The 16,453-nt window shown below is 46.0% G+C and overlaps 1 non-coding gene across 1 annotated transcript; it reads right to left on the minus strand.

Annotated features, from left to right (window-relative positions):
- Window positions 1–16,221: 16,221 nt before the first annotated feature.
- Window positions 16,222–16,293, minus strand: TRNAM-CAU (transfer RNA methionine (anticodon CAU)). The gene has a single exon. It is a non-coding gene; the product is annotated as a tRNA-Met (tRNA).
- Window positions 16,294–16,453: the final 160 nt, after the last annotated feature.

Raw genomic sequence — 16,453 nt, forward strand, 5'->3', positions numbered from 1 at the left:
TAAAGGTCTCGGGGTGGGATTCAACTGTTAATTCCAGCTTTGTAAAAGTAAGGTATCTGGGCAAGATAGTTATGCTCCTTTGGTTATGAGGAAATAACAAATAACAAATGGAAATAGCCTGCACAAGAATGTGCTTCATTTGAATTGATTTACCTGTCTTATGATTTAATGAATCACTTTTTCTGTGAATTTTTAATAAAGAGAAAGTTTTACTAACTTAAACTAAGAGACCTAACAGCTATGCACTGGAAACTAGGTAAGATCAATGCCATTCCTTACAAGTACAACACCGTGCAGAGTAGAGCAATGAAGAGAGATGGCAAAAAGACAGCAAGGCCAGATCATAGAGTCTCACTAAATGTGGATGATTACAATGCACATATCTGTTCTAATTTTCATTTTATTATTAGGAAGAAAGAGGTGCTTTTAAGGCATGAGTAACCTGTTAAATTTTAAAGAAGACTTTAAAATTATATTAATTTTGCCAAACTGTCTGTTTCTTTCCACTTACAAAGAAAAGATAGCTTAGATATAGATGTCTATACTGTAGAAATTTAAGATTAAGCAGGATAAATCCCAGCTTGCAAATTAGGAAAGTCACAGCCATACTGTGACAAAAAGAGAATAATACAAAACATTTTTCCTATATTTACAACATTGCTATTGAGATCAGAATCTGGCCCACAGGATCTGGACTGCAGCTTTGCAAAATGGAACTAAGAATTAGCATTTCTTCTTCAGGATTTACATGCATGAGATCAGGATATACAAGTGCAACAAAAATTCCAAACTAATAATGGGAAACAGATTGCTTCGACTACCATGAAGATATCTGTATGTCTGGTGGGAATTTGGCTTCAACCTATAGATTAAGAAAGACTCTTGCTACTGACACAATAGTGAAACTGTATCATTAATAACCATTTCAATTATACAAAATGGCTTAAGATTTTGGGGGCTTTGAGTTTTCAGAATTTCTGAAAACGCTTTTTTTTTTTTTTAACCTTAGCAATGATGAAAGAGAAAATGAGTAGATCAGAAGGCTAGAAAGAAATAGATAGATAGAAAGAAACAGTGTATTTCATATGTTCAATATAATTACGATCAATATAGGTAGCTACAATTGCCAATTATAGATGATAGAAATAAGGAAGGATTTTCTGGGTACAGTTAATCTTTCTCCTCCATAGACATCTAAAATAGTACAAATTGCTCATGCTGTGGAGGTTCCTATTTCTCTCAGATGACCAAGTGAATAATTCAGAAGTAAAAATCTGCATTGCCAATGTGTAAAGCTAGGCGGGATGGACACCACTTGTATATCCTAATAGTAACTCTGGGTTCCAGTTGGAAAAATAAACTATGGAAACACACTTATGTTTTGTTTTTGTCTTAGAAATCCACTAACTATGAAGAACAGAAATTGAAATATTACCTTATGTTACTAAAACAGATAGAATTTTATCTCTTTCTTCAGTAGGGGCAGAAAGGAGGAGAAATTGTGAATACAGAGTTGAAAGAAAACAATCCCTTTTTTTCCCTCTGTAAGAAGCAACATCTCCCCTCTGACTTCAAAGGCTCCTAGAGCTTGTGGGTGGAGGTATTTGAATTTTCTTGTGCTCCCAGTAGGACAGGGTCTCCAGATAGTGATTTGCTGTTATGATGAAATCATAAGTTAAAATGACCTTTTTTTAAATCCATGGACTATATAACTATGCAGTATATTTTAAGAGATACTAGAAGTCTAAATATACTATAAGTAATGTTTCTTTCCACATATTCAGAGTTGCACAAGTAACTGATCTAATTGATATCAGTAATTATACCACTAATAAAAATATAATTTCTTTTTCTTATTCTTATTCAGTTTACTAATACTAGACAAAATGGAATTTAGCATGTGTTGGTTTCCAGTAGTTATATTTTCAAGAGATTATAGAAACAAATGCTTGGATAAACAGTGGTATTGTGAATATGGAATATTGCAATATGAGACCAATGTAACACATAGCACTAAACAGTACAAGAATAACAGCTATTCTGATAACATTTGTTTATTGTTTTTGTCCACCTAAGTCTGGAAATGACAGATTGTTATCATTTGATGGATGTCCGCTTCAGTCATCTGAAGCACTTTTGATGAGGGTGTGGTAACTCAGTGTAAGGCAGAGGTGAAGGATTAGGTGATAAGAATTCAGGACCAAAGGACTTAACAGCTGATCAATTCCAGTAAAATTTGGGTTTGTATCCTGAAAAAGCTAGAAATGCAAGTTGTTGTACCAGTGCATCACAAATGGGAACCATCACAGAGGATTCATTAATACTCTCCTGTTGCAGAAGGGCTCAGACTTGGGCCCTGACTCCCTGACTACACAGAGCATGCTAGGACTCATCCTGCTTCTGGCCTGGAATGAGTTAGGTGGCTCTCTTGGCATTAGTGTGAATGCAAATGTCTTTGGCATGTCATACGGCAAGCGTAAGTTCACCTGAAGATACAGCCAAAACAAACAGTACAGCCACAGCTAGTGCGATGCTTCCTTCTTTGTACAGAAGGATTGTGATAGAATAAGGAAGTTCTCTCATTTAACTCTCATTAAATGTGTCTGTAGGGATTTTTGATGACTGATTTTCAGTTATGACTGATTTTTAATACTATCCAAGTTTCTTTTGATTTTTTCCAAAAAAAAATCTCACTATTAAGATTTTCAAAAGAAAATTATTTGTCTGCCAAGGTCCTCGCATGACTTCATAGTCATCACAGTAAAGTAATTTACAGCTAGGTATACTTTAGTCATCACAGCACCCTCATGAATAGGAAGGAGACAGTTCCATATAAAAACAATGAGGACACTACACAAACTCACAGTCTCCAGTGCATCAGGAAGCTGACGACTGAACCAGGAGTAGCAGCCCTTCTCAGCACTGTTTCCAGAGGACTAGGTGTCTTCTGCTACTGTCTTTCTACCTCTGTCTCCTTGGCCTATGTACTTGTTAAACAGTGTGCAGAGAAGTCTGTGCCTATGGTCTTCCTCAGAATGTCTTTCACCTCCTTATTCCTCAGACAACAGGTCACAGGGTTCAATGCTGGAGTCAACACAGAATGAAAAAAAGATTACCATATTGAAGTTGAATGGATGGGTCCTCTTGGGCTTGGTGTACATGAAGATATTGATGGAGAAGCCAATGACCTCAGTGAGATGGGAGTACAAGTGGAGCATGCTTTGCTCCTTCTCTGGGCGGAGGACATACCCAAGATGGTGGACATGATACAGCTGTAGGAGATGACAATGAGGAAGAGGGGAATCAACAGGACAACCAGGACCAGTGCAAAGCTTGCTGTCTCTACCAGAGATATGTCAGTACAAGAAAAGTTCAGCACTGGAGAGATGTCACAAAAAAAATGGTTGATGACCATTGATGGTTGATTCCCCCTCAGTCTTCTCTTCTCCAGGCTAAACAGCCCCAGGGCTCTCAGCCTCTCCTTGTATAAGAGATGCTCCAGTCCTTCATCATCTTTGAGGCCCTTCACAGGGCTCACTCCAGGATGTCCATGTCTTTTTTGTACTGTGGAGCCCAGAACTAGACACAGCACTCTAGGTGTGGCTTCTCCAGGGCTGAGTAGAGGACAGGGATCACCTCTCTCAACCTGCCGACAATGGTCTTCATAATGCAACCCAGCATACCATTGGCCTTCTTTGCCATAAGGGCACATTGCTGGCTCATGTTCACCTTAGAGTACGGCAGGACTCCCAGGTCCTTCTCTGCAGAGCTGCTTTCCAGCAGGTCAGCCCCCAGCCTGTACTGGTGCATGGGGTTATTCCTCCCTAGGTGCAGGACTCTGCCCTTCCCTTTGTTGAACTTCATGACGTTCCCTTCTGCCCATCTCTCCAGACTGTGGAGGTCCCTCTGAATGGCAGCACAGCCCTCTGGGGTATCAACCACTCCTCACAGTTTTGTGTCATCTGCATTTCATTTTTATCTGTCAATTTTGACTGTACAACCTGTGACACTGGGTAAGTCCAGTCATATTGTTTTTGCACTCCTCTATCTCTGCCAGTGACAAACACTGTATTAGGCAAGAATTTTCATGTTCATATAGCTTAGGGCAGAACGGAAAGGACAGAAGGGATGTTATGACTTTAGTCATTGCACTTACCCCTAGAGAACTATTGGAATATCCTTAAAATGTCATCTAGTTATCTAGGCTCCTCCTGTAGTCAAAGGAGGAAAAAATAAAGGAAGATTACTAATCCAGATGGAAAAGATTTCATGCCTAGAGAAGATATGTGTGTGTGATTCATCTAGTGTAATTTAGCCATGTAAAAAACCATGACATAGCTCACACTCTGGAAGTGCCTGCTTCTCTCTAGTGTCTATAAAGGGAGCTTGGGCTTCTGAGTTAAGATGTAGATATAGCTATTACATTTTATATGGGACACAGGCTAGTACAAATACCATGTGGGAAGCACAAGGAACACCCCTTCAGCTGGTACTTTTTTTCTCTCACCCAAGACCAATAACAGCTAAGGAAGTCCTTCCTTTCCTGTCTGGAGCAACATTGGGTCAAAGAAGTTAATTTAAATCACAGTTGATTGATTTTAACTAGGAAGAGGAGAAGACCTCACACAGCTAGACATCTCTCCTGTTCAGGAGGTGATGAGCAGCAGCCCTGCTTCCCAGCCTCCTATCAGGTCCAGGTACCTCTGCTGAGAGCAATGCTTCTTCACACAAGCCCGTCTCTTCTGCCCTGCTCCCATGGTGGTTTAAACTAATCTCTCTGACTTCCCGGCAGTGCACTAGGATGAAGGAGAACTGATAGCATCCCAGATACTGGTCTCAACTGGGAGGTGAAAAATTTGCCATGCTCAGTAGAGAATGGTATGTATTGTTGGACATGGACAACAGATGAAGCAGAGCAAAGAAGCAGCTATGCAGTGTAATGAGCACTGTGGGCTGCAGGTGATGGAAAGGGAGGTAACACAGTCTGTTATACAGAATGGGAAGTGGAGAAGAAGGGTTTAGAAGGAGAAAGGATGTCTACATTAAGGAAGATTGATGCCTGCCTAAATCCTAATGAGAAACCAGAACTCAGAAAAGTAGGATTCATTACACCTTCCTGACTGTCTGAAAGCATAAAGGTTTAAGCAATTATCTAGTCATAGGTAAATCCAGAGATCAATGCTACTTAGTAAAAGTAAAGGTTTCTAAGGTATCTAAGATGACTTTTTCCCCTGGTGCTATCCGCTTTTCATTATTGACTATAGATTTCAGATGACCAGCTTAGAGCTGGTAAATTTTTCTGGGGTATTTAAATATGAGATGGACTACAGAAATGAAGTTGCTGCAGAATTATATGTTTATAACAGGATTATATGACATAATTCCTATAGTATCAGAGCAGTGGACATAACAACCTAGTTATTTTCACCCAAGCCTTTGCTTTCTGAACTGAAGTGCAGGAGTTGGTTTGATTACCTTTTTGTTTAATTTTTGGTGGATTATTACTATTATGCAACATGTTTGGAGACATCTCTTGTCTTTGCTAGGGCAGTCCTGAAAACCTCATGAACTTTCCTGTTTCTCAGGCTGTAAATGAAAGGATTCAGGAATGGAGTTACTACACAGTAGGAAACAGACACTACTTTGTCAGACCTAAAGGTATAACTCACTGATGGCCTCACGTACATATAAATGGTGGACCCATAGCGTACAGCCACCCCAACAGGTGAGCTGTGCAAGTGGAGAAGGCTTTGTATTGCCCTGCAATGGATGGCATCCTCAGGACAGCATAGATAATATGTACACAGGACGCCATTATGAGCATGAAGCAGCCCAACACCACAGTCCATGTGCATGAAAGGAAGCTGATTTCATTAATGGAAGTATCTGTGCATGAGAGCTGCAAAACAGGAGCCAAGTCACAAAAGAAATGATCTATCTTATTGGGGCCACAAAAAGACAGTTGGTAGAGAAAGACTGAGGGGAAAAGGGGAACAAGGAATCCACTCATCCAGCAACCAAAAGCCAGGTGGCCACAGACTCTGGCATTCATGACAGTTGCATAGTTCAATGGGTGGCAGATGGCTAAGTAATGGTCATAGGCCATGGCCACCAAAAGGAAGTTCTCAGTAGCCCCAAGGAAGATGTTGAAGTAGAGCTGTGTAATGCAGCCTAATGCACTGATGGACTTCCTCTCCGCCAGGAAGTCCACTAGCATTTTGGGAATAGTGTTGCTCATATGCCCAGTCTCCATCATGGCTAGGTGGCTTAGAAATAGATACATGGGGGTGTGAAGCTGCTGGCTTGTCTGAACTATGACAATAAAAGCAATGTTCCCTGTAATGGTGAGCATGTATACCAGTGAGAGGAGGACGAAGAGAAAGAGCTGGGTTCCATGGGAATTGGAGAAGCCTAAGAATATAAATTCAGTCACAGAGGTCTGGTTCCCTGAGAACATCTCTTCCTCTTCCTCCAAGATACTGAAAAAAAAAAAAAGATGGAATTATATGCAGGAAATTAGGCTTACTATGGCGTAGGAAAATGTTCCTTATATGTTAAAGGAGACAAAAACAGGAACATGTAGTCATGGGACTGGATGCTGAGAAAAGAATTATAGGAATAGCTGGACTGGGTTTTCTGGGGTTTATTGTTCATCTTAAAAAGTGTAGAAGTCAAGAGGATTCTGTCTACACCCCAATAATTTCCACAACCAAATCTAGAGAGTTAAACAAAAGGCATATGTTTTGGGTGTGAAGTAAAACCTTATGTCAGTTATTAAATAAAAACAATTAGAAATTATGAATGAAATAATTACAAAAATTATGGAGTTGCAAAAATATACTTTTAAAAATAACCTGGATATAAATGCTATTCCAAAAAGACAAAATTCTGTTCTGAACTGAGTGATCATAGGAAAGAGCTACTCCATGCCTCATATATGAATATTATTGCAAACTAAATGATAGGTGGGCTTCATTTTGACATTAAGATAGCTGCATTTTGGTGTTTTCCATCTAGACGTCGACATGTAACTATCATTACAGGCAGATATGGAATGAGATTTTTTTCAATGCCCAAGTATTACCAAAACATCCACATGAGTCTGAAATATAGGATTTAGGAAAATACAACATTTTTGATCTAGAGATCAAGTGAGATGCTCCACATAATCCAAAATAACAAGAGATGACAATGTTTAGTCAACAAAATCCCACTGTAACAGCATGATCCAAAGAGATATTTAGGACATCACTGCTGGAATGTGGGTTAGATCAGTTTAGAGGCGCAAGTTCTTGACTGCAGTAGAAAATGTCTCACCAGTCTGAACTCACCTTGCTGCAAGTGTAGCATACCAATTTTTTTACTCTTATAAGGCAACATTGCTATCATTCCCAAGCCACAGTGAAATCCACAGTGACATTAAAAGAATAAAAATCAGGCGTACTGCCTTGAACTGATTCCAGAGTGCTAAACTAACTGTTTATAGCTACCAAATTCAATGGATTTTTCAAGTGTTGCATTTACCATCAGCTAGCTGGGACTTAATCTATTACTGGTACAATTTCCAGCTATTTCATCAGAGTATTTAACTCTGCAAAATCCTGAACATAAAAGGATGAAGGGCAGTCCTCCAAATATTTCTGCATGGAGATGCTCCACTCACATGAGTTTTCATCCTGAAGTCACATAGTTTATAAATGTGATTATCTACTTGAAAGATAAGGGATGCCATTATTAGTGGTACCATTTTAGCTATCACTGTTATTATGAGAAGTATTACTGTATGTTCATCATTAGAGTTTTAAATAAATATCTAAATAAATAGATTCATATTTTGAAATATGCATATGTGTTTCTATTATGAGGAAAACAATGGAAAAAAAAGATAACATGAGGAGGAAGAATCCAAGCTGACATGTACATCAAACTTCTATTTACTTACAAAGAATGAGATTTTAAAAAACAGGGATAAGAACTAGGTTATGAAGTTATGCAGATTTTTTAAACAACTATTCTTGACCCTTGATAAACTGCATGTGTCTTTGAAAATCTTGCCTTTATTTAAGAAAAATGTACCCAGTGGGAAATCATTCTGGGTTCAGAACTGGACCCTTGTCTATCTCTGATTTTTGGAGTTCTGGTGTCTCTCTTACCTTCCTTTCTTGCCAAACATTCTCCTACCTTGAGTGATATTCAGTTAAATTCTATTATTTCCAGGCATTACAAGTTTTTTAGAAGTTGCAGACTGTATTTCATACTGGTTTTTACCAGAATAAATTTCCATTACTTTCTGACTGTTCCTGCTCGAGAAGAGTTGACTATCTTATCTCATCTTCTTTTTCAATGATCCTTTACTATTTGCTCTCCATTTTCACATCAAGCAGAATTTATGTTTACATTCTTGGATCTCTTTCAAAAACTAGCTTATTTTTGACTCTCTTGACCCTAACTTACTGCTTTTATGTAAGCACCAAGTAAACATTTCTATGATCACTTTTTGTAGCCTACCCATGGGCTTATAAGAAATAACCCACAAGAGGTTCAGACTACCTCTGGGATGCCATTTATTATCTATTTAAAACCATCTCATTATATTTTCTCTGATGCTGCTAGTTATGCTTAGCCATTACTTAATGATTATGGGATTGGATAACCCCATAACTATGATAAGTGCAGCTAACAGAGGCAGGCAACAGATGCATCAATTTGTACAGCAGTCTCTAGGCTCTGCTTAGATCTTCTGGGGACTTTGTTGGAGATTGTGGGGGATTCCGGGGAACCCTGTGAGGAGCTAGATGGTGCTTGCTGCTGACAGGTAAGGAGACCCAGGCAAGGACAGCCATAGGAGGCCTTAATTTCTGAGAAGCTCTAACAAGCTCTAGAAGCTGCTAAAGAGCTCAGTGGGTTGCCCCCCAACTGGAGGGAGCTGGGGCCTTTGTTCCAGCTGACACCTGACTAGGTAGGGTCAAGCACCCTTTTAGCCAGCGTTACGGAGAGGCCTATAAAAGATCCAGGTCCAGAGTGCAGCTAGCAGATGCAGTAGTTTGCACGGCAGTTAGTGCAGAAGGGTGAAAAGAAGAGGTCCTCATTTCAGTTCAGATCATCACGCATGTCCTCAGGTATGGTGCTGACATGTCACAGGGCATGTTCCCCAGCAGCTGTTGCAGCAGCTGCCCCTGCCATGTCAGAGGCTTTGACCCAGACAGAACTTCAGATGGAGGATGCAACTCTGCAAGTCTCAGGCTGAAGAGTGTCTGGAGCCTCTTTCTGAGGCTGGGGCAGATGGCCCTCTTTCCTGCTGGAGGTCTGCCGTTGTTGAAGAGCTGTGTTGCCAAGTGAAGACTGGGTATGCATGTGTGGTTGCAAGCGAATATGAGACCAGGCTAGCGGTGAATAGGTGAAGTGGTTTGGAAATCAGGGGGGTGTGGGGTGTGTGTGTGTGTGTGTGTGTGTGTGTGTGTGTGTGTATTTCTGAGGGTGAGGCACCTGGAGGAGCTGGCTACCGGAAGGACCGGGGATCCCAGGTAACCGTGGAAGAGACTGTAAGGTCTGGGGGTTGACTGAGAGATCCACTTGTATATGTGTCTGTGTGTGTGTCTCTGTGCAGGAGGCAACTGGGGACAAGAGGATCCACGGGCCATCTCTGGGGAGACTGAGTGTCTAAGCCCACCTACTGTGGGATCCTCCCTGCATGTGTAGGTGGGTGATAAGTGAAGGGGGCAGGGAGGGGTGTGTTTGTGCATGTGTGTGTGTGTGTGTGTACCAGGAGCAGGAGAGGGGCTGCAGGCCCTGGGGGCTCACGTGCCCAGGTTACCAGCAACTGGGGAGAGTGAGGATCTGGGACAAGTTACTGGGAGACTTCAGTGTCTAAGCCCAGGAACTGAAGGGATCCACATTGTATAAATGAATATATTTCCCACTAATGGACCTTTCTTCTGATAAGCCAGAGGAGGGAAGAGAGGGGGGCTGTTGGTGCTATTTGTGCCTTGTGTGCGTGCTGAGTGTGTGTCACAGAATCAGAGAATCACAGAATGGTTGAGGTTGGAAGGGACGTCTGGAGATCATCTGGAAGAATCCCCCTGCTCAAGCAGGGTCACCTCGAGCACGTTTCCAAGGATTGTGTCCAGACGGCTTTGAATATCTGCAAGGATGGGGACACCACAACCTCTCTGGGCAACCTGTTCCAGTGCTCTGTCCCCCTCAAAGGAAAGAATTTTTTTCCTTAGCTTCAGATGGAACTTTCTGTGTTTCAGTTTGTGCCCGTTGCCCCTCCCTTCAGATATTTATACGCATTGATAAGATGCCCCCTCAGCCTTCCAAGAGCCCTCCGCTGGACTTGCTCCAGGAGCTCCATGTCTCTCTTGTACTGGGGAGCCCAGAACTGGATGCAGTACTCCAGATGCGGCCTCACCAGGGTTGAGTAGAGGGGGAGGATCACCTCCCTCGACCTGCTGCCAATGTTCTTCCTCATGCAGCCCAGGATACCATTGGCCTTCTTGGCCACAAGGGCACATTGCTGGCTCATGCTTAACTTCGCGTCCACCAGCACTCCCAGGTCCTCCTCTGCAGAGCTGCTTCCCAGCAAGTCAGCCCCCAGCCTGTACTGGTGCATGGGGTTATTCCTCCCTAGGTGCAGGACTCTGCCCTTCCCTTTGTTGAACTTCACGACGTTCCTCTCTGCCCTTCTCTCCAGCCTGTTGAGGTCCCTCTGAATGGCAGCACAGCCCTCTGGTGTATTGGCCACTCCTCCCAGTTTTGTATCCCCAGCAAACTTGCTGAGGGTGCACTCTTGGTCACTGACATCCAGGTCATTGACAAATAAGTTGAACAAATACTGGATGCAGTACTGACCCCTGGGGAACACCACTACCTGCAGGCCTCCAAATAGACTTTGCACCACTGAGCACGACCCTCTGAGCTCGGCCATTCATCCAGTTCTCAATCCACCTCACTGTCCACTCATCTAGCACACACTTCCTGAGCTTGCCTATGAGGACGTTATGGGAGACAGTGTGAAAAGCCTTGCTGAAGTCAAGGTAGACAACATCCACTGCTCTCCCCTCATCTACGCAGCTAGTCATCCCATCACAGAAGGCTATCAGATTGGTTAAGCAAGCTTGATTTCCCCTTGGTGAATCCATACTGACTATTCCTGATCATCTTCTTATGCGTCCAGGACGGGTCCATGTGCCTGGCTGTGTGTACATGCACACATGCACTGTGTGCATGCTGACTATGGAGCATGCATGTCCGTGTGCCCAGCCTTGTGTACGTGCATGTGCATGTCTGTGCAGGACTGTGGGCTTGGTTGTGTGTCTGTGCATGCACACACTGTTCATCCATGAGTGCCCCTATGGGCACAGCACTCCCCCTGCTGCTGTGGGACCCAGGCACTGCAGCAGCAGCTGCTCCTGCCAGCAGGACTGGGCTGGGCTGGGCACCTCCCAGACCCTCGAGTCCACCAAAGTCCCTCACCGAGGTGCCATCGGCTCTGCATCAGGTGGCCTCTGGATCCCGGAGGCCCCCGCAAAGGCTGTCCTGCACGCAGTGCTCCTAGCCAGAGGCGTCCCCCCAGCACATGGGCTTCAAACTGTGGGAGCCCAAAGATCGGCTGGGCTGCAACCTGCCTTGATTCACTGGCCCACCTTGCTTGTGAGGAAGCAGACAAAGAGGTCCGTGGGCTCTACGCGTACTGCTGCCCCTGTGTGGAGACATTTCATTTCTCAGCTCTGGCGGTGGCAATGGCAGAATCCCTTCTACATACTCTGCTACTACAGTCACCCCCTCTAATCCTTCACAGGAGCAGGACATCTCTTGAGGTTCTCCTCAACCCGACACTTCTTCCGTAACACAAGCATCAGCTTTTGCCCTCTCCTTCCTACAACGGAAGGACATTTGTTCCAGTCTGCCATCATTCCAAGTTAGGCTGCCCAGTCAGTCTCCAAGGCAGCTTACATGCAGCCGTGCAACCATGGGATTCTTGCGTATGTGTTAGACTTCTGCATGTCCTTAAAAACAGAGACAGCTCAGTAAGAGTGCAGTTTAACCATGCACTTTCTTAGGAAAGGAGCAAAAAACAAAAGAGAGGATAACTCTGCATTGCATTTGTGCCGTTCATGACAACTCCTTGACTTCAATCCCCAAAACAATAGCCATGAGGAAAACTAACTTTGTAACAGATGTCACTGCAGCTGCTGAATGTATCCGTTCAGGGAGCTGCACCCAAGCTTGGCAATGCCCCATGCTTACAGGTAGACTCGCTGCGATGGGAGAGGGGAGGTTTTTCCCTCCTCAGCTTCCAGCACAGAGAGGTAAGCTCAGGACAGAGGGGAATGCTTTTCCACACAGAGCGGGCAGCTAACGGAGGCTGCAGGAGAAAGAAGCACCACAAGTCTCCAGCTATGCTGCACAAGGTCTTTTTAGAGAAAGAAGGAAAATAGGTAGTGAAACAGTACGGAGACCAAGACACACGTTTCCAGGGTTCAGTGAGACACAGAGAATTGCCCATTTCCACAGGACAAGTGCCATGCAAAGCGCTTGCCTTTTCCCGTTCCAAATCTGCATTGTGGCAATCACATCCCCCCAAGAGCAATTCCTAACCCTGATACCCACCCTCCCCCCGGCGTGCAGGCTCTGTAGGACAGCTTTTGACACGGTCTCCTGTAACGTCCTCATCAACAAGCTGATGAAGTGCTGGTAGATTAGTGGACAGTGAGCTGGACTGAAAACTGGCTGACCATCTGGCTGAGTCTCAGATGGTTTTGATCAGTGGCATAAAGTCCAGCTGGAGGCCAGTCACTAGCAGTGTACGCTAGGGGTGGATACTGGGTCCAGTGCTGTTCAGCCTGCTGGCTGCACTCTTGCCAGTGCAGCCCAGGATGCAGCTGGCCTTCCTCGCAGCAAGGGCACACGGCTGACTCACATTTGACTTCTTGTTTGCAGATGATACAAAACTGGGATTTGGGGTAGCAACAGCATTGCGGTGTTAAAAGCCCCCCTCCCCTTCCCCCCCCCCCTTGGTGTCCCTTGCCAGCCCCAACACAAGTCCAGCTTTGCCTTTCTTAACACCATTGCAGCATGCCCTGGCAACGTGGCTCTGTTCCTGCTTTCTCGCCTATCCCTGTTCTCACCTCCTGCGTCCTTCCTGTCTGCTTTGGAGCTCCCTCACGAGTTCCCCTTTTAGCCAAGCCTGTCACCTGGAACGTCTGCTCTTTTACTGAGTATCAGGGTGGACTGTGCTCCTGCTTGGGGGAGGTGGTCCTTAAAGACCTGCCAGCTCTCCCCAGGTCCTTAGCCTGTCAGAGCTGCTTCCCATGAGGCCCCACCCACCTGTTCCCCGAATACGCTGGCGTCGGCTCTCCTGAAGCCTGGGCTCCGTACTCTCTTACTTGCCTTCCACTCTCCTGTCTCCACAACTAGACAATTTCATGGTCGCTCCAGCCAAGGCTGCCATTGATTATTATGTCCCCAGCCAAGTTTTCCTAGTTCATGAGGAGCAGAACCAGCCTTGGCCCTCCTTGGCACATCCAGAGGACGTGCTAAGAAGTTATCCCCAACTCCGCAAGCCCCCAGGGTTACCTGAGTCCCAACGTGTTGCTCTCCTGGCAGGGGCTGGAGAGTGGAAAGTCCCCGTTATAAGAACTGACTGCAACCCGGAAACCACCTTGAGCTTTTACAGAAGATTTTGCCCCCTTCTCATCATGAGTGGGTGGACCGTGACAAGCTCCCACCACAGCACGACTTCCTGCTGCACCAAGCAGGAGGAAGAGAGACAAGGGGTGCCAGGGCAGAAACGCAAGAGGGCTACCGCTCTCGAGACACCGATGTCTAGAAGAACGGGGCCCTGCCTGTGTCAGCCACAAAGGCCCCCAGGGCCAGCCTGGTGCCCAGGGAGCTGGCCACCGGTGCCAGGCAAGGATGGAGACTGAGCGCTGCTGCAGCACAACAGCCCTTCCCGGGGAGAGAAATACAGACCTGACGGTCTCTGGGGGCCCTCCTCCCCTTTCTGTAAGGGAGCACCGTAAGGACATGTGAAATGTAAAGTATGCATGGGATGAGGTCCTGCAGATGCCTGCAGCATAAGGACATTGCTGTCAGGGGAAAGAGCAACTTTGTATGGGACTTTGGAGGGGGCTTGTGGGATAATGTTAAACAACTTCTGAGCTGTTTTGATGGGAGTGTGGGGGTGTGCATGCAAAACTTATAATGGGATAGTTCAGGGAAGGCCCAAAGATGGGGAAAAAGAGGGATGGAGGTGGACTGGGGTGGGGCAAACGTGGGAAACTGACCCTGCTGGTCAGTACGCTTGTCTGGACAACTCCAGTGCCTGATCACTGCAGTGTCCGCTATCTTTTTGTTAAACTCTACTCTGAATTTTTTCCTGTCTGACCTTTCTCTCTGTTCTCTGTGTGTGTGCGCAGGTGTATGTCATATGGTCCAAGAAACCTCAAGCTGGACTGGCTGATGACTAGGGGGGACCAGCATCAGGGAAGACCCAGCGTCAGAGAAAGAGACTAGATGAACAGAGATAGTCAAAACCTGACAGGACACGGTCCAATGCAGTCAGACCTGCTTTGGCTGACACTGCTTTGAGTGGGGGGGTTGGACTAGATGATCTCCAGAGGTTCCTTCCAATCTCAATGGTTTTGTGATACTGTGCTTCTGTGACTTGCCTTTGCCTTTGTCAGACTCCAGGCGGTTCCTGTCAGCCCCTTTCTCCCGCCTGTCGAGGTTTTCCTAATACCAGCGCTGCCCTCCAGTCTCTCGGCTGCATTGCCGCAGACTGGTCTCTCCTACAAAAGTGCTGAAAGTTCCCTCCGTCCCACTGTCCAGGTTGCCCATTAAGACATTAAAGCCTGTTGGTACCCAGAGCGATCCCTCAGGGATGCCACTGGTAAGCAGCCACCAGCTGGTCTTTGTACCGCTGAGCACAAGCCTTTGAACCCAACAGCCCGGCTTGTTTTCCACCCATGGTAGCATCCAGGTCTCCTCTCCATTCCTCGCCAAACTTTCTTTAAGGATACTATGAGATCATGCCAAAGGCTTTGCTGCAGTCAAGGTAGCCTTGCTGAAGTCAAGGTAGCCTTGCTGCAGTCAAGGTAAGTTAGGGTAGCAACAGTGTTCCAGTGGTAAAAAGCTCTTCTTTTTGCCCTTGATGTCCCTTGCCAGTCCCGACACAAGTCAAGCTTTGCCTTTCCTAAGACTATCGTGGCATGCCCAAGCAATGTGGCTGTATTCTTGCCATTGATTATTAAGTCTCCGGCCAAGTCTTCCTTGTTCATGAGGAGCAGGTCCAGCCTTGACCTTCTTCGGCATATCAAGGGGATGTGATAAGAAATTAACCCCTGGCTTCCTAAGCTGGTCAGAGCAAGAGCCTGAACAAACAGGGCCCACACCTCTGACTCTGGTCAGACCTATGGTCTGGGCTACGATTGAGAGTCCTGTGGGTGTGCATGTGAATCTGGATCAAGAGAGGAGGGCGTGCCTCTGTTCACGGTGGAACTCCATTTCTGACCAGCCCGAAGGAAGAAAAGCATTGGGCCATTTGTGGTGGTGACGCCAGTGTGAGTGCCACCGGTGTATCTACAAGTGCTTGCAAAAGCACTGCTCTGTCTGCATTCATACATGTGGCCAGGTCATGGGTGTGTATTCTGTGTGTGTGTGTGTGTGTGTGTGTGTACGTGTGCCCATTGTGAAAGCTTGCTCAGCCTTGCCCCTGGCTGGACCTACAAAAGAGAGTGGCAGCCAAGAGATCAGGAAGGAGAAATCCCCCAGGTGTTCCAGGCCGCTGGATTTGTCTTCCCTGAACAAGCACCAGCCTTCACCTCCTCCCCACCTGCAGAGCGGTGAAGGTGCCTGCTTGCCACCAGGAAGCTGGGGATTTAGCTCCCTGAAGGGAAGGAAGAAACAGCTTTGTCCCCAGGACACACACACTCTTGTGGGGGGACCTCTCTGCGGTCTGCTGCCTGGTGATCCACAGCCTTCTCTGCTCCTCAGGCGCACTTTGGGAGGTCTGGATGCTAAGAAAGCAAAGGAGAAGGTGGGGGAAGATGCTAAGAAAGCAAAAGAGAGGGCAGGAGCAGCACAGGCAAGGGGCTGAGGAGCAGGACAGCCACCACCACCCCTGGCCAGAGACCTGGAGCACAGCACTGTGGGGAGTGCTGGTGGAAGTGTCCAAAGCGAGAGGCCCCAGCTGGGAGGGGAGTGGGAAAAAAAGGGCCTTAGCAGAGGATGGTTTCGATCCATCGACCTCTGGGTTATGGGCCCAGCACGCTTCCGCTGCGCCACTCTGCTCCCCCCCAGCAGCTCTGTGGAGAGCTTGTGGAGCCCTCCCTGCCGCTCCCAGGCACTGACAACACCAGTGCTTGGGCTCGGGGGGAAGCCCAAAACCTGGGCTGAAGCCCCCTTGGTTTGCCCTCCTGACCTCAACTCCTGCCCATCACACACAGCGGGG

The sequence above is a fragment of the Apteryx mantelli genome, chromosome 15 (genome assembly GCF_036417845.1).
Source record: "Apteryx mantelli isolate bAptMan1 chromosome 15, bAptMan1.hap1, whole genome shotgun sequence".
NCBI lineage: Eukaryota > Metazoa > Chordata > Aves > Apterygiformes > Apterygidae > Apteryx > Apteryx mantelli.